The sequence below is a fragment of the Myotis daubentonii genome, chromosome X (assembly GCF_963259705.1).
Source record: "Myotis daubentonii chromosome X, mMyoDau2.1, whole genome shotgun sequence".
Classification (NCBI taxonomy): domain Eukaryota; kingdom Metazoa; phylum Chordata; class Mammalia; order Chiroptera; family Vespertilionidae; genus Myotis; species Myotis daubentonii.
In genome coordinates this window covers 72,231,957-72,254,862 of record NC_081861.1, presented here as the reverse complement: position 1 = coordinate 72,254,862, position 22,906 = coordinate 72,231,957, and the positions used below count along the sequence as shown (strand labels likewise).

The window sequence follows — 22,906 nt, the reverse complement described above, 5'->3', positions numbered from 1 at the left end:
GACATGGCTGTCTGCCATGTGGTCTCCCTCTGACCCTCTGGGCTCAGAGGTCTGGCAAACTTTCCTGCCCAAATCCCTGTTTTTTTTTTTTTTTTTTTACCTTTCCAGGGGAGTTCTTCCCTTCCCAGCTGCAAACCATCTCACCAGCTGAGTAATTTCGCCAATTCGGGGTGGGTGTTATTAGTTTCAGCTGCTCACTCCATTTGCTCCGGGACACGACCTGGGACGCGTCTGCCTATATCGCCGCCATCTTCAGTCTCTACCAGAACATTTCTGATGTCATCAGGTGCTGAGGTCTTTATGGCATACACAGACACAACTTTAAAACAAAACTTTGAAGACAGTTAACTGCATTGGAATTCATTACCTACAATTGAGTATTATGGTTTCTATTAAAATACAATTTTTCTCCCTAAGATCACCCTCATTTTCATCAAATAGCCAAATCAAGACTAATTTATTTACTCTATTGAGTTGAGTTCCGGTTTGGCCTGATTATTTTCATAAACACAACAGGAATAGCAATTCATCACATAGGCTTTTTAAATCTGCTTTGCTGGAATCTCACAAGAAAATTTCCTCTCAAGTCAAAGAAGCCAAGCCACACAGTTGCCATCAGGATTTGCTTGCAATGCCTATAAGTTTGGGTAAAGTCCTCACAGATGTCTTGAGATTCCTTCTTGCTATCTTTCAAGAAAGCAACCTTTGTTCCTTATCTGGAAAGACTGCCATGAGCCATGTGACCAAGCAAGGTACCAGGCTATTTATCCAAGGAGCTTATTGATTTCAAAGTCAATATTTTTTCCTTAAAGCTTTCTGGTGACATCTAGGGTCTTGGCATGTCTCTCTCAGACATGACATTCTAACAAAGTCTTGATTAATAAAACCACAATTGGAAACTGCCTTATGTCCTGTTATGAAGAAATCAGATTTTTATTGGATTTATGCAAATAAACACATTACCATGAGAACAATAATACTCACTCATTAAGAGTTTCCAAATTCTGGAGGGAAAAAAAATTAAATGCCTCAATATTGCTTATGAAATTATAATTTATCAAATTGCTTTAACAAAAAAAATAAGTTTCCTCATGTTTGGAAAACAAGAAGGTTAAAAATCAGCAATGCTTTTAAAAACTTACAAAAACTATAATTATTTTTAGCTCATTCAGTCCTATAATCAAATTCTGTTTCTCCTAATTTTTCTTGCCCATATTTATATAAATCCAGATACCCTATAGAGTTCTAATAATTATCATCCAATTCGAGGGGATGGTCTGAAAATTTATTCTTAAAAACATGCAATTTAAAATAAATCGGAGTCCTTTCCATGCATCTTTCAGAAGATGTAACATCTTTGCAAATGTACCAGAGTAAAACAATGACTGTAAATGACAAAAAAAAGAAACTTAAAATTACACAGTTATAGGTTTAATTGCAATGCAGTTTAAGTGGAATCCTGTCATTTTTGCAAAACACAACATTCTAGAATAACAATCAGAGTGATAAATAAAAGTATATCAGAATTTTGTAGACTCTTGGAGATTTGTATTATAATCTCTGGAGCACCCATTTTAATAATATTCATGTATGAGTAAAATATAGTTATTTCCTTATTTGACAGAGCTTCCCATGTACCTTAAGTATAAAATTTTCCTTATCTCTAAGGAGAGAAAGCAAATCCTTTTACAGCCTTGTTTCATCCTCCAGTTTCCCAGGGTCTATAAGAAAACTTTTCATCTACAGTTAGTAAGGTGAATAATTATTAAACAACTGTGACTCTATTCTTATTATGCACCCTTCCCCACTATTAATATGATTCAAAAAGTCCCACTGCCTTGAAAATTTAGTGAAATAATATATTTTGTTAATTTAACATGGGTCATGTCCACTAGCCCAGTGCAGCTTCTTCTACCACCAGGCTGGCTAGGATACTCCTGCCTTATTTCTCCTCCATTCCAGGGCTCAGGAGCTACAGCTGCTGCTGCTGTCCCTATGGCAGAATCTCCTCATGTCTCACTGTTGCTGGTGGAACAGTGGGTGCAGGTGCATCACTCTTCCATGACAGTGACCTTGGGGGGTCCCCACAGACGGGGCCACCCACCCACCACTGTCCTTTGGAACTGGCTCACAAGCACAATCATGTCCAAACTAGGCTGTGGGTAGTTCAGTCAGTGCAGGGTTGCCAGGAGGCATACTGGAGCAGACATTGTCAAGCTAGGTCATTAGGCCCAGTAGCCTTCACTCTTGTGGGAGTGCCCAGCCATGTGTCTCCTAAGTGTGATATTTTAAATTTTCATATAGAAAAGTAACTTTTGTATAGTGATATTTTAACCTGGACCTTGCTAAACTCACTTATTAATTTTAATAATTAAATTATTTCTAATAAGATTTAAAAAGTAGGCCTCATGTAGCATATTAATAAAGGGTGATAAAGTACAGAAAAGAGACTAAATAAGGACAAGTGGATTTGGGCTTCTGGTGGTGGATTATGTTGTGGAAAGAAGATTAGAAATTGTTTGATAAATAAGAGTTCTATAAGGTGTCTTAAGCAGACTCAAGTCATCTCAGGTGATGAGTTTTTTCTTCTTCTCCTTGGTATGAGAGAGAAGGACATCTTTACAAATGTAAGTTTCTTTTACAGAAGAAAATTTTAAGAGAACTCATCCTGTGTTTCCAGTTTCTTAATTGTCTTTAGGTCAAAATAATCCTTATGACAAACTGGCATATTTTGGGTAGTATATTCTGATCTCCTTCACCTGTTTTTGCGTGCTTCATTATTTTTTGTTAGAAACTGGACATTTAAGGTAATATGTTTTAGCAACTTGAGGAACTGGTCCTTGTTTTATTATTTCTTTAATGACTGGTTATTTTAGTGATATCTAGTTCACCCCTCCATGGTATTCAGCCTCTGGTGTTAATCCTCAGGGAGGTACAAGATTGGATATACCTGTTACCAAACTGAAGAGGTTCTTTTGCCTGTGTAGATCAAAGCCCAATAAAATACAAAGAGGAGTTTTCAGAAAAGAAAGTGAAGGTTTATTTTGAAGAATAGTAATCTCTATTTTGTAAAACTGCTGTTTAAAATTCTCTGCTTTTTAGATAGTCCCTTGTTCTGTGAGTCAACTCTACTATTCTTAGATGGTCCCTTATTCTGTGAATTAACTCTGCTTTTTAGCTTCTTTAACATGCACTTCACACTTGCTTGAGTAATAGGGAAGATAAGCTTAGCTGTCTGACCTTGCAAGCTAGTCATCTAAAGTAAGGGGCTGATATTCCCATGCTCTCATGCCAGGTGTTTTTTTTTTTAGTTATCTCAATAGAACTGTGATGTACTCAAGGCTAATGGCTTCCTGCAAGATATCTACTAAACATACATAGGGTTCTTTAAAAACTTGCAAATGGGACCGAAAGCCCAATATTTAGGAGACAAAGACATTAGAAAAATATAAAAATGGAAAGCTTCCTCCATGATTTTGCTCAGACTTGGGAAGCAATCTGAGCCTGCTAGCGTAATAAAAGACTCCATATTAATTTGGTTTATTAAGGTGTCTCATGTTCAGCTCACTGATTTACAATATAACATTTGGAGGGACCAACGAGATTTTTGCCTAATGGCACATGGCCTCAGACGCTGTGGGTGGATGGCCTCCCCCAGCTTGGCTGTCAGGCCTTGAGGATCTCTAGGGGAGGTACCACCTGACGAAGTTCCAGGGCCCCAGAGATGCTTCTCAGTGGTCTTGACAGCCAGACGGAGGACACCTGACATGCCACTACATCCTTTTGGAGTCATCAAAAACACCTCTAGAGGTAAGTGAATTAGATTAAGGGATTTCAAGTTCACTTTCCTGCCTGTCTGCCTGTGACTGGTAATCCTGTACAGAGAGCAGGACTGGGCACAGTAACTTCTCCAGTAGATTCTCACCGATATGTTGGTTGAGAACCCTGTTCCTGGGGTGTGGGTTCAGGGAGGGCCCCCAAGTCTATTAGGGGAGTTAGGCAGTGTTCTGGTTAACTGTTTAACTTCCAAGTGAATGTCTGCTGAAAGAGTGTGAGAGCCTGTGTAAAAGTGAAAGCTACTTTATGTTGTCCTGTGCCTTTGTTAACCGAGAAGGATTGCGCTGTCTGGGTGAAACATTTAATTTATTTGGGTCAAGCCCCACTTTAGGGGAAGCCTAGTTGTGTGTGTTGAGGCTGAATGCCATGACAGACTGCAAGTCGCCCAGCAGCACTGCCAAGAATTCTTATTCTTGAGGTCATCTTGCTTTCTGTGAGGGAGGGAATTAGCCTGCTGAGAAACTCTCAGCTAATGAAATTTCTGTCTATGTCTGTACAGTAGAGACTTTAATTTGCTCTTCCCTGATTTATGATTTTATTGTGTTGGGTTAAAATTTTAAGATTCCAAGGTTGTAACCCAGTAAAGTTTAAACAAAGAACCATTAGCTAGTTTATTGCTTGCCTGTAAATAACAGGTCCTTATCTCCCCCCCTGCCAAGGACAAAGTCAATAATCAATGTAGGAAGGGAGGGAAAGGAGGAAAGATAAAACAGAGGAGCAAAGGTTTTTGGCTCCGAGTCTAGCAGAATAAAATTGCTGGACATCAAAGAAAATGAAATCCAACTAGTGTTATTATAATTATCTGTTCATGGACCCTGTTTACCCTGGGCTATTCCGTTTGTGTGTCTTGTTGTTTTCAGTTGTTTGCTAGGCCCTCCTGGAGGACATAACTTGGTTCTACCCCTGTTCGTCCACTCCAGACAGCATCTGTGACCGGATTACGGACCTTTTCTATCAAGGGGCCCTTCAGAATTTCAGTCCACTAGAAATTTCCCTGCACACCTTTCTTCTCTTCCGTCTTCTTTCTCTGCCTGACTAAAGTCATTTTTCTCCACAGGTTGCCCCCAGCCTCTGGGAGGGAGGACTTCTACAGCAGCAGTCTATAGTTTTCTCCAAAGTTACTGTTTTTCCTCTTCCTCCTCTCAGTGGGAATTGTTTTCTTTTGTTTCACAATGGGAGAGGGACCCAGCACAGTTAAGACACCCTTAGAATGTATGCTGAGACATTTCAAGGAAGGTTTCTCAGATGGTGTATATGGCATAAAATTCTCAAAGAGCAGGCTGAGGACCCTGTTTGAGTCAGAATGGCCTACTTTTAGAATACGGTGGCCAAATCCAGGGTCTCTCAACCTCAGGCTTGTAAAAGCGGTTTGAAATATAGTCACCGGGAACCCTGGGCACCCAGATCAATTTCCCTACATAGATAAATGGTTAGACTTAGTTCAGAATCCCCCACCGTGGTTAAAGAATTGTGCTCTGCAGATTGGGGCCCAAATATTAGTAGCTGGCCCCAGGGGGAGCTCGAAAGGGGGAGCCAGCTCCCAGGGAAATCCTGAAAAGGGAGGCACTGGCCCCAAGGGAAGTGCCTGAGGGGAGACACTGTCCAAGCCCCTGGTACTTCCCCCTTCTCCAGAGGAGGCAGATCTTCCTCCACCCTATAATTCCTGGGTTTCAGGTTTCCTTGCCTGCGCACCTCCACCACAACTTCCCGGATCATAGAGGGAGGGAAATCCCCAAGCTCCACCACAGAGGGAGTGGTCTCCTTCATTCTCACCTCCTGCCACTTGGAGCTGCACCCAGGCAAGGGAGGGAAGGACCAGAGCCCCTCCACCCAAGGGGTCTCTCCTACCCTTAAGGGAAGTACCTCCTCCAGAGGGGAATTTGGAAGAGCAACGCTTTTTGGTTTATGTCCCCTTCTCCACAAGCAACCTCTATAATTGGAAGACCCCAAACCCCACTTTATCTGAGAAGCCTCAAGCCTTAATTGGCCTCCTAGAATCTGTCTTTCATACCCACCAACCAACCTGGGATGATTGCCAGCAGCTTCTAGTCACTCTCGTCACTTCGGAAGAGAGAGACGTAATTTGGCTTGAAGCTAAGGAAGCAGCCCTAGGGCCAGGGGGAGGTTCCCTAGAGGACAACAGGGATCAGGTAGAGGAGATTTTCCAATCCCTCCGACCCCGATGGGACCAACTTGGCGAGAGGGAGGGTTTCCTTGGACACTTTTCACTGTGTTCTCCTAGCAGGCATAAAGGCAGCAGCCCGGAAGCTTAAAAATGTACCAACAGTTACTGAAGTCATCCAAGGAGCCCAGGAATTGCCTGTGGCTTTTCTGGAGCACCTCTGTGAAGCTTACAGAGTTTACACTCCCATTGACCCAGACGCTCCAGAAAACCAACGGGCACTCAATTTAGCCTTTGTAACTCAGTCCACTCCAGACATAAGGAAAAAAACTTGAAAAACTGGAAGGACTCCAGGGCATGAATCTGTCTCAATTGAGGTAGCCCAAAAGGTATTCAACAACAGACTCCCCAGGGGGGAAGCAGGACAAAAGATTAGCAAGGGCAGTTGTAGCAGCCACAGCAGTTCTAAAAGAAAGAAACCCCTAAAGGAAGGGGGGTTCACAAAAAGACAGACAGCAGGGAAGCATCCCCCCATTAGGGAAAAACCAGTGTGCCTATTGTAAAAAAGATAGACACTGGAAGAGTGACTGCCCTGACCGAGACCAATCCCAGTCTCAGGCCCTGAGGGTCCTGAATCTAGAGGATTGACGGGGCTGGGGCTTCATCACGCTCAGCCCTCAGGAGCCCAGGGTAACATTACCGACAGGGGGCAAGCCTGTTAGCTTCCTAGTAGATACTGGTGCTACTTATTCTGCCCTGACAGAGCCTATGGGACACATAATCACTAAGAAAACTTCCATTCAGGGAACCATGGGAAAGTCCACTCTCTGCCCATGGACTCCAAAAAGGACAGTAGATCTTGGGAAAAGCACTGTAACCCATTCGTTCCTAGTCATCCCAGAATGTTCTTATCCACTAGTAGGATGAGACCTCCTACAGAAGCTACAAGCCACCATCTCGTTCAAAGGGGACAAGGCCCACCTTACTGTGGGCCCTCCAGCCCAAGGTTCTTTTCCTACCAAAATCCCACTCACCTGCCCTCTGTCAGAAGAATATCATTTGCTGGAAGAGCTGCCTCCAGAAGCTTCACACGCCAGTGAGCCTTCTGTATACCTGAAAAGACTTCAGCCGCTTTTTCCCTTCGTATGGGCAGAGAGCAACTTTCCGGGACTGGCAAGTCACCAAACCCTGGTCATAGTCCAGCTAATGGCCACCACAATGCTGGCTCGGGTAAGACAATATCCTATGAGCCTAGAGGCTAAGCAGGGTATTGCTGCACACATCCACAGACTATTAGAAGCAGGTATTCTTATTCCTTGCCAGTCCCCCTGGAACACCCCCTGATTCCCAGTCCTGAAACCAGGGACAAAAGACTACCTGCTGGTACTGGAAGGACCTAAGGGAAGTAAATAAGTGGGTTGAGACCATGCACCCACCTGACAGTCCCTAACCCCTACACTCTCCTGAGCATCCTCCTGCAGAGCTTAAATTTAACACTGTCTTAGATCTAAAGGATGCCTTCATTAGCATCCTTTAGCCCCTGTAAGCTTACCCATTTTTGCATTTGAATGGACAGACACTGAGACAGAATTTTCTGGACAATTAACCTGGACTGACTGCTGCAGGGGTTCAAGAACTCCCCCACCTTATTTGATAAAGCCTTAAGCTCAGATCTGCTCACTTTTCAGCATACAAAAGTACACCCCAAGTGTACTTTACCACAGTATGTAGATGACCTCCTCCTTGCTACAGACACTGAAGTTGAATGTCAGAAGGCTACTGAAATTCTCCTAGACACATTACAGACTCTAGGATACAGAGTATCAGCCAAGAAAGCTCAACTCTGCACCCCCAAAGCTACATACCTAGGATACAACATCTGTCAAGACAAGCAGACTTTCCCTCAGTCAGATTGAGGCAATCCTATGAATCCCCACCCCCAAGACTAAGAGACAGTTACGAGTGTTCCTGGGGGCTGTGGGATACTGTGGCCTATGGATCCCGGGGTTTGCAGAGATCCCTAAGCCTTTATACTCCAGCTGGGGGGAGTGGGGGGACGCAACCATTAGAGTGGTCCAAGACAGAGCAGCAAACCTTTGAAAAATTAAAAACTGTCCTAATATCAGCTCCTGCTTTAGCACTGCTGGATATAACCAAACCCTTCCACCTCTATGTATGTGAGACAAGGGGTATAGCTTGTACCTTGGAAAAGACTAGTAGCTTACCTGTCCAAGAGACTCTACCCCATTGCATCCAGCTAGCCTGCTTGCCTCCAGGTGGTAGCAGTCACAGCTGTACTTGTCAAAGAAGCAGACAAGTTAACCCGAGGGCAGGAAATAATCCTAACCGCCCCACATGTGGTTGAGGCTTTACTCTGGAGCACACCAGAGTGCTGGCTGTCAAATGCTCGAGACACCCAGTTTCAGGTTCTTCTGCTCAACCAGCCCCGCATCAGGTTCCTCAAGACTCTTGCCATCCACCCTGTCAGCTTCCTTCCAGACAATGACCCTGAAGAACCTTTACATGACTGTTTAGAGGTTGTCAACTTCATATAGACAGCCTGCCCAGACACCCCACTGTCATCGCTGGACGAGGTACTGTTTATGGACAGGAGTAGTTTTGTCCAGAAAGGAATCAGGTATGTGCGGGTGGCAGTAGTTACTTTAGAGCAAACCATCTGGTCTCAGGCACCCACTCACAGAACGTCAGCCCAGAAGGCTGAGTTAATTGCCCTTATTCAGGCTCTCTGGTGGGGAAGAGGAAAAGCAGTAATAATTTATATTGATAGCAGGTATGTGTTTGCAACGGCTCACGTACACAGTGCTATTTACAAGAAAAGGGGACTTTTAACTTCAGCAGGGAAGGACATCAAAAATAAGGAGGAGATTCTGGCTCTACTAGAAACCATCTGGATACCCAAGATAGTAGCATTGGTCCACTGTAAGGGGCACAAGAAAGGGGACTCCCTAGAAGTGAGAGGAAACCAGGCCGCAGATGAAGTGGCCAGGAGGCTGCCCTAAAACCAGTGGTGCCCTTACAGATTCTAGTGACTCTTCCAGACGGTGACTTACCCACTTCACCAGCCTACATGAAGAAAGAGGAGAAACTAGCCACACAGAGGCAGACCTCCAGGAGCCCGGAAGGATGGTGGACTTTACGGGATGGCCGAATTTTGGTTCCTGAAGCTCTAGGTCAGACAATAGTTAACCAGCTACACCAGTCTACCCACTTAGGCCATACCAAGCTTACTGAACTCCTAAGGGATAGATACTATATACCCAACACAGATAGTATAATAGATAGCATTGTATCCTGTTGCATCACTTGTGCTCAAGCGAATGCCAAACAGGCCAAAAGATCCCCAACAGGAATCTGGGCTCAGGGAAATTCCCCTAGGGAACACTGGGAAATAGACTTCACAGAAGTCAGGCCTGCAGTGGCAAGGTATAAATATCTCTTAGTTTTCATAGACACCTTCTCAGTATGGGTTGAAGCTTACCCAACTAGGACAGAAACTGCCACCAGTGTAGCTAAAAAGTTACTCCAGGAAATAGTCCCCAGATTTGGCTTACCTATAACTTTAGGATCAGACAATGGACCTGCTTTTATAGCCAAAATTTCACAGGATATAGCAAATACATTAAATATTAATTGGAAACTACATTGTGCCTACCGGTCAAAATTGGGCCACCTTACTCCCCTTCACCTTACTCAGGACAAGCTGCACTCCATACCAGTGGGGTTCTCCCCATATGAAATTATGTTTGGGATATCCCTTCCAATATTCCCAAGACTTTGGGAAGAAATAAAGGCTGAAATCCATAACCAATCTTTACTCAAGTTCTTACAGGCTTTACAGTCCACCCAGAAAACAGTACAGGAGCACGTCCAAGATGCTCTGTCTGTACCAACTTCTGATCTGGTCCATCCCTTCCAACTTGGTGACTCTGTTTGGGTAAAGAAATTTACCAACCAAGGACTGACTCCTACCTGGAAAGGACCACACACCATCATTCTGACCACCCCCATGGCAGTCAAGGTTGACGGAATCCTGATGTGGCTTCATCACACCCAGCTCAAGGCAGCACAGGCAGAATGGAGAATCCTGGACTCTTCAGACCCTCTAAAGATAAAACTCTCACATGTGTCGCAATTTTAATTCTCTTTATAGGGCTGGCAGAAGTAAAAATAATTTTCTAGCTAAATGGGTTAACAATTAGCCCCCCGCCCCTTAAATAGCCATGGGAACTCAGAAATGGAGAAATGGGTGAAACTCTCACAAATTTAACTGAGGGATGGGGAGGCATACAGTTCACTGTAGATCTTTGCTCCCTTTTCCAGGATACCATCTCTGTACCCCAAAGTCACCCATAGGTAAATAGGGCAGGGAAGACAGGTGTCAGGTCATGGGGATGTGGAGCTCTAACACAAGAAAAAGGCTTAAAGAATATAGGCATTTATATTTGCCAGGGAAGAGGAGAAGTTAGCTATCAGTGCCTACATTCAGGAGAGTTTTTCTTCCCCCATTGGGGCTGCAAAACCCTCTCCACTATAAATGACTACCATAGATGCTGGTAGCTAATTCCAGCACGTAATAAATGCAAGAAGTTTTATCAACAGGTTGATGGAACCTTGAGGATTGCCTGCTGGAAGTGGCTAAGGGCATTTCCCCACACCTAAAGATTTGCGTAGATGATTGCTTGCTGCCAGACAGCTAAAGGCATTTTAATCTACATGTTATTGCCTCCTATTGGCCAAACACCTGAACAACGTAGGCAGTTCCCCCAATCTGACAATGGATTCTGTATACTAAACCTTGCCTTTGATCTGTATATCTACTTTGCCTTAGGGCAATTTGTGTTAATAAAAAGCAAGGGGTCCAAGAGACAGGAGAACTTGGTTTCTTTAGCTAAGTATTCTCTGGTCCCCCAAAATGCATTCCAAAATTATGCTTCATCTCTAGACTCTTTAATAATTTACAACAGCCCGTCTCCAGATTCATGAACCCCTTCTAGATGCTGGACAAGACCCCCAGCACATAGAGATAGTGACTACTATCTCAAATTTCAGAGGACTTCCAAGCTTACCTCCTGTACCGTAGGAAATTGCAACCCCATAGAATTTAAAATAAAAAACTCCCAGGATTCTTCCTGGAAAACTGGAAGTACATGAAGAATAAGATTAAATGTAACAGGCTGGGACCCAGGTACTTTATTCACCATCCAAGGACGGGCCCCAGACCTACTCAAAAGGCCCACAAGGCCACTAGCTCAACTAGCTTTACCCATACCAGTCCGACCTGCCCCAAAGAGATCTCCCATTATACATAACCTCCCTCTCATACCAACTAGCAATCTTCCCCACTCTAAACCACCTCCTCAACCTACCTCCCCCTCTGAACCATCTCTCCTAACCATGCTAGCAACTATGCACTGGTTCGTTAACACTTCCCAACCCGACTTAGGGGCTGACTGCTGGTTATGTCTTAACTCCAAACCACCTTACTATATGGGAATAGGAGTTATTGAGCCTCTAGTCCCCTCCAAAGATAGCTAGGGCTGTTACTGGAGACGACCAAGGCTAACCCTAGTGGACCCTCAAGGGAAGGGTACTTGCCTCATATCCTCCACATACAACCTTCAGGCCTCCCCATATCCTGACCTCTGCAATACCACCATTCTAATAAGTTGTGATGACACTGAAACCTTTTACCATGCCCCAAATCAGACCTGGTTTGCCTGTACAGATGGCCTCACCCACTGTACCTCCTCCTACAGGTTCTGGAACCAATCTGCACCCATCCTCTATATTCTTGTATATGTCCTTCCCCAGATTTATATATATAATGGTGATGAAGGAAGAACTCTGATTTACCCACCTCCATCTCTATCACGATGGAAGAGATCTCCAATTCTCGTCCCCATTCTCATAGGATTGGGAATAGCAGCGTCAACAACAATAAGGACCAAGGCCTTAATCCAAGGGGATCTCAAAATAGGAGAATTAACCAGTCGAGTAAACCAGGATCTAGGGCACCTCGAGGACTCCATCTCCTGACTAAACAGACAAGTTGATTCCCTTGCTGAGATGGTTTTACAAAACTAGAGAGGATTAGACCTCCTCCTCCTACAGCAAGGAGGACTTTTTGCTGCGTAGGAGAAGCCTGCTGTTTCTATGCCAATAACACAGGAGTCATACAGGAGAGTTTGGCCCTAGTCAGAAAAAAAAATATTGAAAAATGAGAGCAGCAGTTAAGAAGCTCCCAGAATTGGTTCCAGATTTAACTATTCAATTGGTTCCCCTGGCTAACTACCCTCCTATCTGCTGCTATAGGACCCTTAACCATATAACTCCTTGACCTCGTTCTGGGCCCCTGTCTTATAAACTGGCTGACTAGCTTTGTTCAACAAAGCATTAATTCTATCAAGCTCATGGTTCTCAGGAGCCGGTACAACCGCCTCCCCAACAATGACTCACAAGAGTCAATGATTTGACTCATGTACATAAAACCAGTGGGGAATGAAGCATAGTAATCTCTATTTTGTATAACTGCTGTTTGAAATTCTCTGCTATTTTAGATGGTCCCTTGTTCTGTGAATTAACTCTGCTTTTTAGCTTCTGTAAACATACGCTTCACACTTGCTTGAATACTAGGGAAGATAAGCTTAGCTGTCTGAACTTGCAGGCTAGTCATCTAACGTAAGGGACTGATATTCCCATGCTCTCATGCCAGGCATTTTTTAGTTATCTCAATAGAACTGTGATGTACTCAAGGCTAATGGCTTCCTGCAAGATATCTACTAAACATACATAGGGTTCTTTAAAAACTTGCAAAAGGGACCAGAAGCCCAATATTTAGGAGACAAAAAGACATTAGAAAAATATAAAAATGGAAAGCTTCCTCCATGATTTTGCTCAGACTTGGGAAGCAATCTGAGCCTGCTAGCGTAATAAAAGACTCCATATTAATTTGGCTTATTAAAGCGTCTCATGTTCAGTTCACTGACTTACAATATAACAATTTAATGAAATGGCACCTAGTCCTGAGGCACAGTTGAGCAAAGTAAGACTCTAAGATCCAGCTCCTGAATCTCCTCAAATCATTAGTCTTGGTGACAAATGGAGTTGGGGTTATGGGCTCTACTGATTGGTTGGGCGGGAGGCTAGGATGTAGTTGATCATTGTATCAGGCCCAGATGTCAGCTATGGCATCTCTGGTTTGGCGAAAGTGTGGTCAGTAGGGTCATTTCACTTTCATTGGCCTGGGTCTGAAACACAACTGAGGTCAAGATGTTACCTTTAGTTTGACCAAAACTCTTTCCCTTGATCAACAGACCTGAGACTTTATTTTTATAGCTGTTTGATGCTGAGTAGAACCTGATGTTCTAAGGCAGCCGTCGGCAAACTATGGCCCGCGGGCCAGATTCGGCCCGTTTGAAATGAATAAAACTAAAAAAAAAAAAAGACCGTACCCTTTTATGTAATGATGTTTACTTTGAATTTATATTAGTTCACACAAACACTCCATCCATGCTTTTGTTCCGGCCCTCCAGTCCAGTTTAAGAACCCATTGTGGCCCTCGAGTCAAAAAGTTTGCCCACCGCTGTTCTAAGGGCTAAATGAGTAAAGGAGTCAATGTTATAGTGTTAGTAGACTGGATAAAGCTAGATTGAGTTAAGGAAAAGGTCATATTAAAGAAGTGAAGTTTCTGTGCAGTTACATACCCTGAGATGACAGTATTTTTCAAAGACCTCAATTACTCTCTTTCCTTGACCACATCCAGTTAAACTCCACTAATTGTGCACTGATGGCTCAATTGTTTTCCACCATGCCCTAGGGTAGTGGTCGGCAAACCACAGCTCTCGAGCCACATGCGGCTCTTTGGCCCCTTGAGTGTGGCTCTTCCACAAAATACCATGTGTGGGTGCACACATACAGTGCGATTGAAACTTTGTGGCCCATGCGCAGAAGTCGGTTTTCGGCCTGGGAGTGTCTATTTTGAAGAAGTGGTGTTAGAAGAAGTGGGGGTACGTTTGCTGAGGTCTATCCCTCAGATTGAGGACATTTTTAGCAAAAGCCAGCTTAGGAGTACCCTAATTAAGTTAATAACAATGTACCTACCTATATAGTTTAAGTTTAAGAAATTTGGCCTCAAAAGAAATTTCAATCGTTGGCTCTGTTGACTAATGAGTTTGCCGACCATTGCCCTAGGGCATACATTGCTCAACAAACTGAATCAATTTGTGCTTGCTTTAAAAAATAGTTTCTGAATTTAGTGTTTGATAAGTGCCTGACTCCAAGAGAGATTCCCCCACAACTCTTTTCCAAGTACTATCTTGCAAAAGATAGTTACTGGACTGACCTGTGATAGGCAGTTAGACAGACATGAGAAGAGTAAGGATGATGGGCCAGGTACAGAAGGTCACCAGGGTGGGAGGCGTCAGGTGCTTGACAAGGGACGATCAATTGTAGGGTGGTTCTAAGCTTTTTTTCCTGTCAAGCCCCAGGGTGACATTTCCTCCCCTAGCATTTCTGTCATGTGGTTTGGACCCCCCTGACCTTTCCTCCCTAAAGATAACATCTATGTCTCAGTTGTATTTCAACTCCAGCCCAGATAAACAACAAAAACAGCCATTGATGTCAGGACCAACTGCATTGAATAATGACCCCCTGCCCTAGTGCAGGCCAATCAATCAGCAGAGACCATAACTCTGAAAGAAGGAACCTGGAAAACTGCTGAATATTCTATTGAGATCCTCCCTAGGACCTCCCCTAAGGTATTCACCTTTAAAACTCTCAGGATGGAGGACCTAGTACACTTTCCCTCCTGGGAACAGGCCCAGGCCTTTCCCTTTTCCTTCCCCCTCCCTGCTCCAAGTACATTACCATTAGCTTCCTCACCCCCAAGCTCCAACGGCCCTTCCTTTGCCTCTATAACTTGTTTCCTAAGCCCATTTCTTCTAAGAATTACTTCTGCTACCTCTGTAATTTACCAAATAAGTGTTCTCTTAAGTTTGGGTCTGGACTGTGAATTCTTTCCTAGCCAGAACTCAAGTACAAAGGTTGATGAACCCAGGTTTTAGTCTGACCCCATGGATCAGATACCTGGTGCCATTCCCATGGCCTAAAACAAAAGGAATCTGACTTCCATATATAGCCAAGCAAATATAACCCATTACATATATGGTTTAAAGATAATCAACAGTCCTCAATTAAGAACTTGACAGCACCTTGTCACATATAATTTATACTAACTTTATTATGGTAATTACAGAGACCACCTAATTACCATAAAGTTAACTGGCTTTATTACCAGGAGAAACAACTTCTTCTATCTATTTATTTATAACAGGAAATAGATTTTTAAATTGGACCAAGGTACCTCCAGAGTTAGGCTCTTACCCTTCTGCAGAAACTATGAGATAGAGACACAATCTACTTTAATATTTGCATTTCAAAATATTGGCTCTCTGGTCCTGGTGAAAATAATCCTGAGTTAAGAAGCTTATTTAGCCATTATAAAGATTCCAATACATTTGAAAAAAACAAAGATGGAAATTCTGAAGGGAAAGGAAAGAAGGAAAGGTGTCTTCTCTTATTTTTCAACAGAAAGAATTAAGCTTTGTGTTGAAACCAAAATGTGGGTGTTTGAGTCTGAGTGCTTATCTCACAAAATTGAAGAATGAAGACGCGGGCAAAAAAGATTAATGGAACCAAAGTTTATTGAGAGCAGCCAGTCCTAGAAAAGGTGTACCTGGGGTTTCAGGAGCAGGCTAGTGTCCAGAACTTCCTTTCCATTCCTTTCCATGTTACAGTCAGGAGTAGACTAGTACCCAAGCTAATTAAAGTCTAATAGTCTATGTGTGGAGACCCACATGACCATAAGCCACATGGGCACAGGGATGTGCTCCTGGGCCACAAGAACCAATGTCAGAAACCCTTTGCGTGCCAGGGAGAAGAGAGACAGCAAAAGGAAGCACACACCTTTTAATTTATTGGGTGGAGATAGCCTTACTAGCTCCTGATTGGCCTTTTGAAATAATTTTGCCTTAGCAACATCCTTGGGATTGGTTTATATACCTTACTGCCTTGTGATTGTTTATCTGCATGCTGTCTGTCTTAGCAATATCCATATATTTTAAAGTTCATGCCTCTCTTGTGCACCCTTCTTTCCCTGCCCAGTTGGGGTGTCTTAGTAACACCACCTAGTTGGGTTCTTGGGTTTTACTTTCCCTTCCCACGGTCCCTTCAGCCCCTATCTACCTAGTTTTTTTTCTGTCTTCTCAGTATTTTTAATCCCTATTGCCATTACTTCTGCTAGTGCAAGTTATCCTAATTTTTTTCTTTAGAACCTTTTTAGTATTCTAGGTCCTTTTTGTTTCCATTTACATTTTTCAAATCAGCTTATCAATTTCTCTAAACTGGAATTTTGAGTGGGAATGTAATGAGTCTATAGCTTCATTATATCATTGACTTTTCCTTTCCATGATGTATTGTATATGTCAACTTATTTAGATCTTTATTTTCTCTCAATAATGATTAGGACCATCACTGAAATACTGAATAGAAATAATAAAAGCAGACTTTTTGTATTTCCTGATTTGTTGCAGATGGTGGAAATATTAGTATAATTTACATTAAGATTCATGTTTTTTATTATATCTTTTTTTTGTTTTATTTCATGTGGAAAATTCTCTTACATTCATTAAATGGAACTTATATTTAGAATGCTAATTATTTTATATATTAACTAGAGGCCCGATGCATGAAATTTGTGCATGGGGGGGGGGACCCTCAGCCCGGCCTGCACCCTCTCCAATCCGGGACCCCTTGGGGGATGTCAGGCTGCCGGTTTAGGCCTGATCCCGCACCAACAGTTGGACACCCCTCTTGCAATTCGGGACCACTGGCTCTTAACAGTTCACCTGCCTGCATGCCTGATTGCCCTAACCACTCTGCCTGCCAGCCTGATCGCCCCCAACTGCTGGCCTGATCACCCCCAACTGCCCCCCCCCCCGGCCTGATTGCCATCAACTGCCCCCTGCCAGCCTGATTGAGGTTGGAGGGTTGTTGGGGGCAGGGCCAGCCATGGGGAGGGACTGTGGATGGTGGGCCGGCCGGCCAAGCCCCCAAATGGGGTAGGGGGTGCCAATCAGGGGCCAGTGGCTTGGGGGAGAAGCCATGAGAGGTTGGTCAGCCAGCCCTGCCCATGATCAGATTGGGGGGGCCGATCTAGGGTGGGGCTGGGCAGGGAGAGGGGTTGCAAGAGATTGGCTGGCCAGCCCTGCCCCCTATTAAGGTGGGAGGTATGATCAGGGGCAGGCAGCTGCAGGGAAGGGCTGTAGGCCTATTGTGGTGGGGCAGGCTGATCAAGGGCCGGGCTGGAGGGGGGGGGGGGGGGAAGGGAGAGGGCATTTGGCGGCCAGCCTGCTTTTATTTTGGCAACTTCATGACTTCTATTTGTGGTGCCTGTGCTATGTCTCAAAAATACCTTCTCCCCCTGCCTGGGATGGCGTTGGGGAGGGGCCAGAAAAAAATAGAAGACATCCCTCCCAATTGCACACAGGCCCACCTGGCCCGGGCTGGTGGGATGCTTGGCACATTCTTGGATCCCTGCTCAGGGGCTGGAGGGGTGACTGATGGCAGCACATGTGAAAAGAGACCTCTGGGGGGCCACTCTAGTCCTGGCTACTGGTCCTGGCACTTCCTGGTCCTCAGTTCCTTCCTGGTCCTGCCTGCATTTCAGGTCCCCCTACCTGGCTTAGCATCCTGTCTCCATCTTGGCCTCAGATGGCTCCCTTGGCTCCTGGCGGCTCTGTCCTCCTCTCCCAGCCTGGAGATTCCAAGGGGAAGTTATGGTTTCTGAGAGACTTCCCAGCAGCCCTGTCACTCGTGTTCACACAGGGGAAGGGGTGCGTGTGGCAGAAGCAGCTGTATAAATGCAGGTGCAGGGGCAAGTCTTCTGGGGTCACTTAGTTTGCTTGATGACATGGATCAGGGCCGAGTTCTCCTCCTTGAGGGGCTGGTTGTCAGCTGGAGGTTGGACAGGTGCTTCAACTCCTCTTCTAGCTCAGTGGCCTTGTGCTCCAGGACCCTGTACTCAAATCTTTCCAGCTCCAGGAGGGCCGGCCTCTCTGCAAAGTGCTCCTGCCTCTGCATGGTGCGTTCCAGCTCCACCTTGAGCTGTACCAGGAAGTGTGGTCTGTTTGAGGGCTTCATGAAATCTCTAGTTCTCAATGTGCATCTTTGTGTAGAGCTTCCTGAAGCCTCCCCAGGGCTCTTCTGATTCAGGCTGGGGTTCTGGGTTTAGGTCTTGCTGCCTCTGGAGGGGGAGGGCTGGATTCTGGGCTGATGTTGGCTGGCTTCGTGCCCGCCCCCTTTGTGGGCCCTCTCCTCTCCTTGCCAACTCTATGGTGCTCCCTGGAGGCCTGTGGTCCCTGTCCCAGTCCCTGCCCATCAGGCGCCTCTACTCTCTGGGCAGGGCCATCAGATTTCTCAACCCCACAGACTTGGGGCTTCCAGGAAGGGTCCAGGCTCTGTGTGTCTTGCTCAGGATGGGATAGTCCAATCAGGGGCAGGCCAGCAGGGGGGAGGGGCTGCGAGGTTGGCCATAGACCCCAACCCTTGATCAGCCGGTTTGCTGGCTACAGTGGGCGTCATAGGGACCGGCCCAATCAGGGCCATCTTCTCCGGGTTTGTGTCTCCGCTGGCTCTGGCCCCAGCAGCCTAGCGCCCGGCCTCTGGGCTGGGGCTGAGGTTGGGGTCCAGATCCCCTGCTGGCTCCGATCCAAGCTCTAGGATATGCCTGCATGTTGTTCTCTCAGGCTGGCTCCTCCTCCTGACCTGGTCGTAATAACTATGGCTCCTGACCTAATTTGCATATTACTTCTTTATATATATAGACTAGACGCCTGGTACACAAAAATTTGTGCACTGGCAGGGGAGGGGGGTGGGGGGTACCCCTCAGCCCCACTTGTGCCCTCTCACAGTCTGGGACCCCTCAGGAGATAACCACCTTCTGGCTTAGGCCCGCTCCTTTGGTGGCAGATGGCAGACCCGATCCCTCAGTGTCTGCCCCTCCGCCCCGGGTCGCGCACACGGCAGGGCCGATTCAGGGGTTGGGGCGCTGCCCTGGGTCAGGTCGCACACGGGACGCCCAGGCGGGCTGGTGGATCACTGCTGCCCCGCCTGGCCACCCCGGGTCGGGTCACACACGGGATCCCTGGATGGAGGCTGGTTGATCACTGCTGCACCGCCCAGCTGCCCCGGGTTGGGTCGCACACAGATGCCTGCTGCCCTGGGTTGCAGATAGCAGGCCTGGATGGCGGCAGGGCAGGCGGGATGGTGCTGTCCAGCCCCACCACCCCGGGTCACAAATAGCAGGCCCAGATGGCGGTGGAGCAGGCAGGATAGCGCTGTCCCACCCTCCCTGCAGTATGCAAATTAGCTGCCATCTTTGTTGGCAGTTAATTTGCATATCACACTGAGTAGCCAATGGGAGGTGTAGTGAAGGTATGGTCAATTACCATGTTTGTCTATTATTAGATAGGACTAGAGGCCTGGTGCACAAAAATTTGTGCACTCTTTGGGGGGAGTGGTTCCCGCAGCCCAGCCTGTGCCTTCTCACAGTCTGGGACCCCTCAGGGAATGTCCACCTGCTGGCTAAGGCCTGCTTCCTGGGGGATTGGGCTTAAGCTGGCAGTCAGACATCCCTCTGGCAGCCTGGGATCCCTCAGGGGATGTCCACTTGCCAGCGGGGAGCAGGCCCAAGCTGCAGTCAGACATCCTTAGCGCTGCTGAGGAGGTGGGAGAGGCTCCCACCACCACCGCTGTACTGGCAGCTGTCAGCCTGGCTTGTGGCTAAGCAGAGCTCCTGCATTGAGCGTCTGCCCCCTGGTGGTCAGTGTGTGTCATAGTGACCAGTTATTCCCGGTCGTTCTGCTGTTAGGGTCAATTTGCATATTACCCTTTTATTATATAGAATAGGGGCCTGATGCATGGGTGGGGGGTGGCTGGTTTGCCCTGAAGGGTATCCCAGATCAGGGTAGAGGTCCCACTGAGGTGCCTGACCAGCCTGGGTGAGGGGCTGATGGCTGTTTGCAGGCTGGCCAAGCCCCCCAGCGAGGACCTTCACCCCATAAGGGTGTGGCCATCCTGAGTGAGGGGCTGATGGCTGTTTGCAGGCTGGCCACAGCCCTGAGCCACCCAAGCTCCCAGTAGAAGCTGGCTGGAAGCAGGTATCTGGGATTTATTTGTCTTCTATAATTGAAACTTTGTTGCCTTGAGCAGAGGCTACAGCCAGGCAGGCGGGAAGCTTGGCTTCCTCCATCACCAGGGGAAACCAAGCCTCCTGCTTGCTCCAGCTCCATGGCTGCCTGCCGCCATCTTGGTTGGGTTAATTTGCATATAGTCGCTCTGATGGGCTTGTGGGCGTGGCTTGTGGGCGTGGCTTGTGAGTGTAGTGGAAGCATGGTCAATTTGCATGTTTCTCTTTTATTAGATAAGATTTTGTGAACAACCATCCTACTTAATGTTTTTATTGTTTCCTTACATTTTTCAGTTAATTCTTTTTTTAAAAAATATATTTCTTATTTCTTTATTGATTTTAGAGAGAAAGGGAGAAGGAGAGAGAGATAGAAACATCAATTATGAGAGATAATCACTGATCTCTACCTCCTGCACACCCCCCACTGGGGATCAAACCTGCAACCCAGGCATGTGCCCTTGGCCAGAATCGAACCTGGGACCCTTCAGTCCACAGGTTGACACTCTATCCACTGAGCCAAGCTGGCCAGGGCATCAGTTAATTCTTTTAGGCTTTTCAGGAATATAATTATTTGTGTTTATTTGAAATGTTTGTGCATGATTTATTTTTCTTCTCAAGTGCATTTTTAGGACTTCCAGAATTAAAATGCAATTATTGTGGGCACCCTCATATTATCCCTGAAATTAATGAATATGCTTCTAGTATCTTTTATTCATTCACTTATTTTGGGCCCATAATTTTCTAGTTAATTTGTTTCTCCATTTACCTAGGTTGACTTTTTATAAAGAAGATGGTATCAACAAAAGAAAAATTTGCAAGAAAATTAACAAATATGTAATAAATAAATGATAGTAATAATGCAAATACAAAATTTGAATAGCCATAGAAAACAATGTTTAGAAACAAATGTAATCTTCTCTCCACAGCTATTCTGAATTTGCAGTTTGGCAATCTTTGCTCTATATTTTATTTTTTACCCTCTGTACATTTAGTCTGGAATGAGACCAATTTAGCTAGTCACAGTATGAGCAAACCCTGGGGTGAATGTGATTTAAAATAGTATCTGAGGAACCTCCATACTGTTTTCAAAAGTGGCTGTGGTAATTTACATTCCCATCAACAGTGCTCAAGGGTCCCCTTTTCCCCACATCCTCACTAACACTTGATATCTCTTTCTTTTTTATAATAATCATTCTAACAAATGTGAGGTGACATCTCATTGTGGATTTGATTTTTATTTCCCTGATTATTAGTGATACTGAGCATTATTTTATGTACCTGTTGGCTATTCGTATGTCTTCTTTGGAAAATGGATATTCAGTTTATTTGTCCATTTAAAAATCAGAATAATTATCTTTGTGTGCTATTGAGTTGTATGAGTTCCTTATATATTTTTATATCAGCCCTTTATCAGATATATAGTTTGCAAATATTTTCTCTCATTCCATAGGTTGTCGTCTCAATTTTTTGAATTTTTTCTTTTCCTATGCTGAGCTTTTTGTTTGATATAATATGGAAGTTGCTAAAGAAATTATAAATAGAACTACCACATGATCCAACAATCCTGCTTCTGGATATTGACAAAGATCCTTTGCTTGACCAAATTTAGTTCAGTTTCCTGAGCCTTCTCTTAGGCTTATCTGTGCACTTCCTTTTAAAATATAGTTTTAACAAGATCCTTGCTAAATTAGTTTAACCAGAACCTCATCCTTAATAACAGATATACAAGCTTGTTCTAAATTAACATAATGTTTTTACACACAGCTCTATACTCTATGCCAGTGCCAGTCAGAGAGAGATTATGCAATTATAAAATTGTGTTTCTATTGATGTAGTTTGAATATTTTGCATGTAGTATTGCACATTTCTCTCTATCCCTCAAGTCACAGCTCCCAGGCATCTTGTCAAGAGATACTATTGCTCCTGCTAGAAAAAATTCCCCAAACAGCTGAACTTCTCTCTAGCCTCTCCTCTCTAGTTTCTACCAACCTAATGTTGTGCTGGACAATGGATGAAGCAGAATGCCAGGTTAAGAGAAGAAATTTAAAGCCTACATATTCCTTGAGATAATAAGCTTATATACAGAGGATAATTGGCTATACCAATTCTTTATAGTATAAAAAAGTTAAGTCCCCTAATTTACTTCCTATTGGGTTTTTATAATTCAACTAGAGGACTGGTGCACAAATTCATGTATGGGTAGGGTCCCTCAGCCTGGTCGGCAATTGAGGTCTAACAGAGGGCCATCTAACCAGGGAGAGGGGCTGCAGGAGGTTGGCCAGCTGGGGGAGGGGTCAGAGGATGTTGGCTGGCCTGTGGGAGGGGTCACAGTATTTTAGCCAGCCGGACCCCCAATTGGGGCTATCAGGGGCACAGGGGGGAGAGGTGCTGCAGGAGGTTGGCTGTGGGAGTGCACTGACCACCAGGGGGCAGCTCCTTCATTGAGCATCTGCCCCCTGGTGGTCAGTACACGTCATAGCAACTGGTCGAATGGTCGTTCCAGTCATTCTAGTCATTCGGTCCTAAAGGTCGCATATATATATGAATTTTAATTGCATTAAAATATAATTTATTTGATAAACATTTATTTTTATAAGTAAGTTGATTTTAGGCATATGAAAATAATAGTGGCTTGACTTTTTCTAACTTCAAATTATATATAACAATGCATACAGTTTTAT

The 22,906-nt window shown here is 45.0% G+C and overlaps 1 pseudogene; it reads right to left on the bottom strand.

The window, feature by feature from the left end:
- Window positions 1-17,953: 17,953 nt before the first annotated feature.
- Window positions 17,954-18,643, bottom strand: LOC132223535 (protein phosphatase 1 regulatory subunit 12C-like; annotated as a pseudogene).
- Window positions 18,644-22,906: the final 4,263 nt, after the last annotated feature.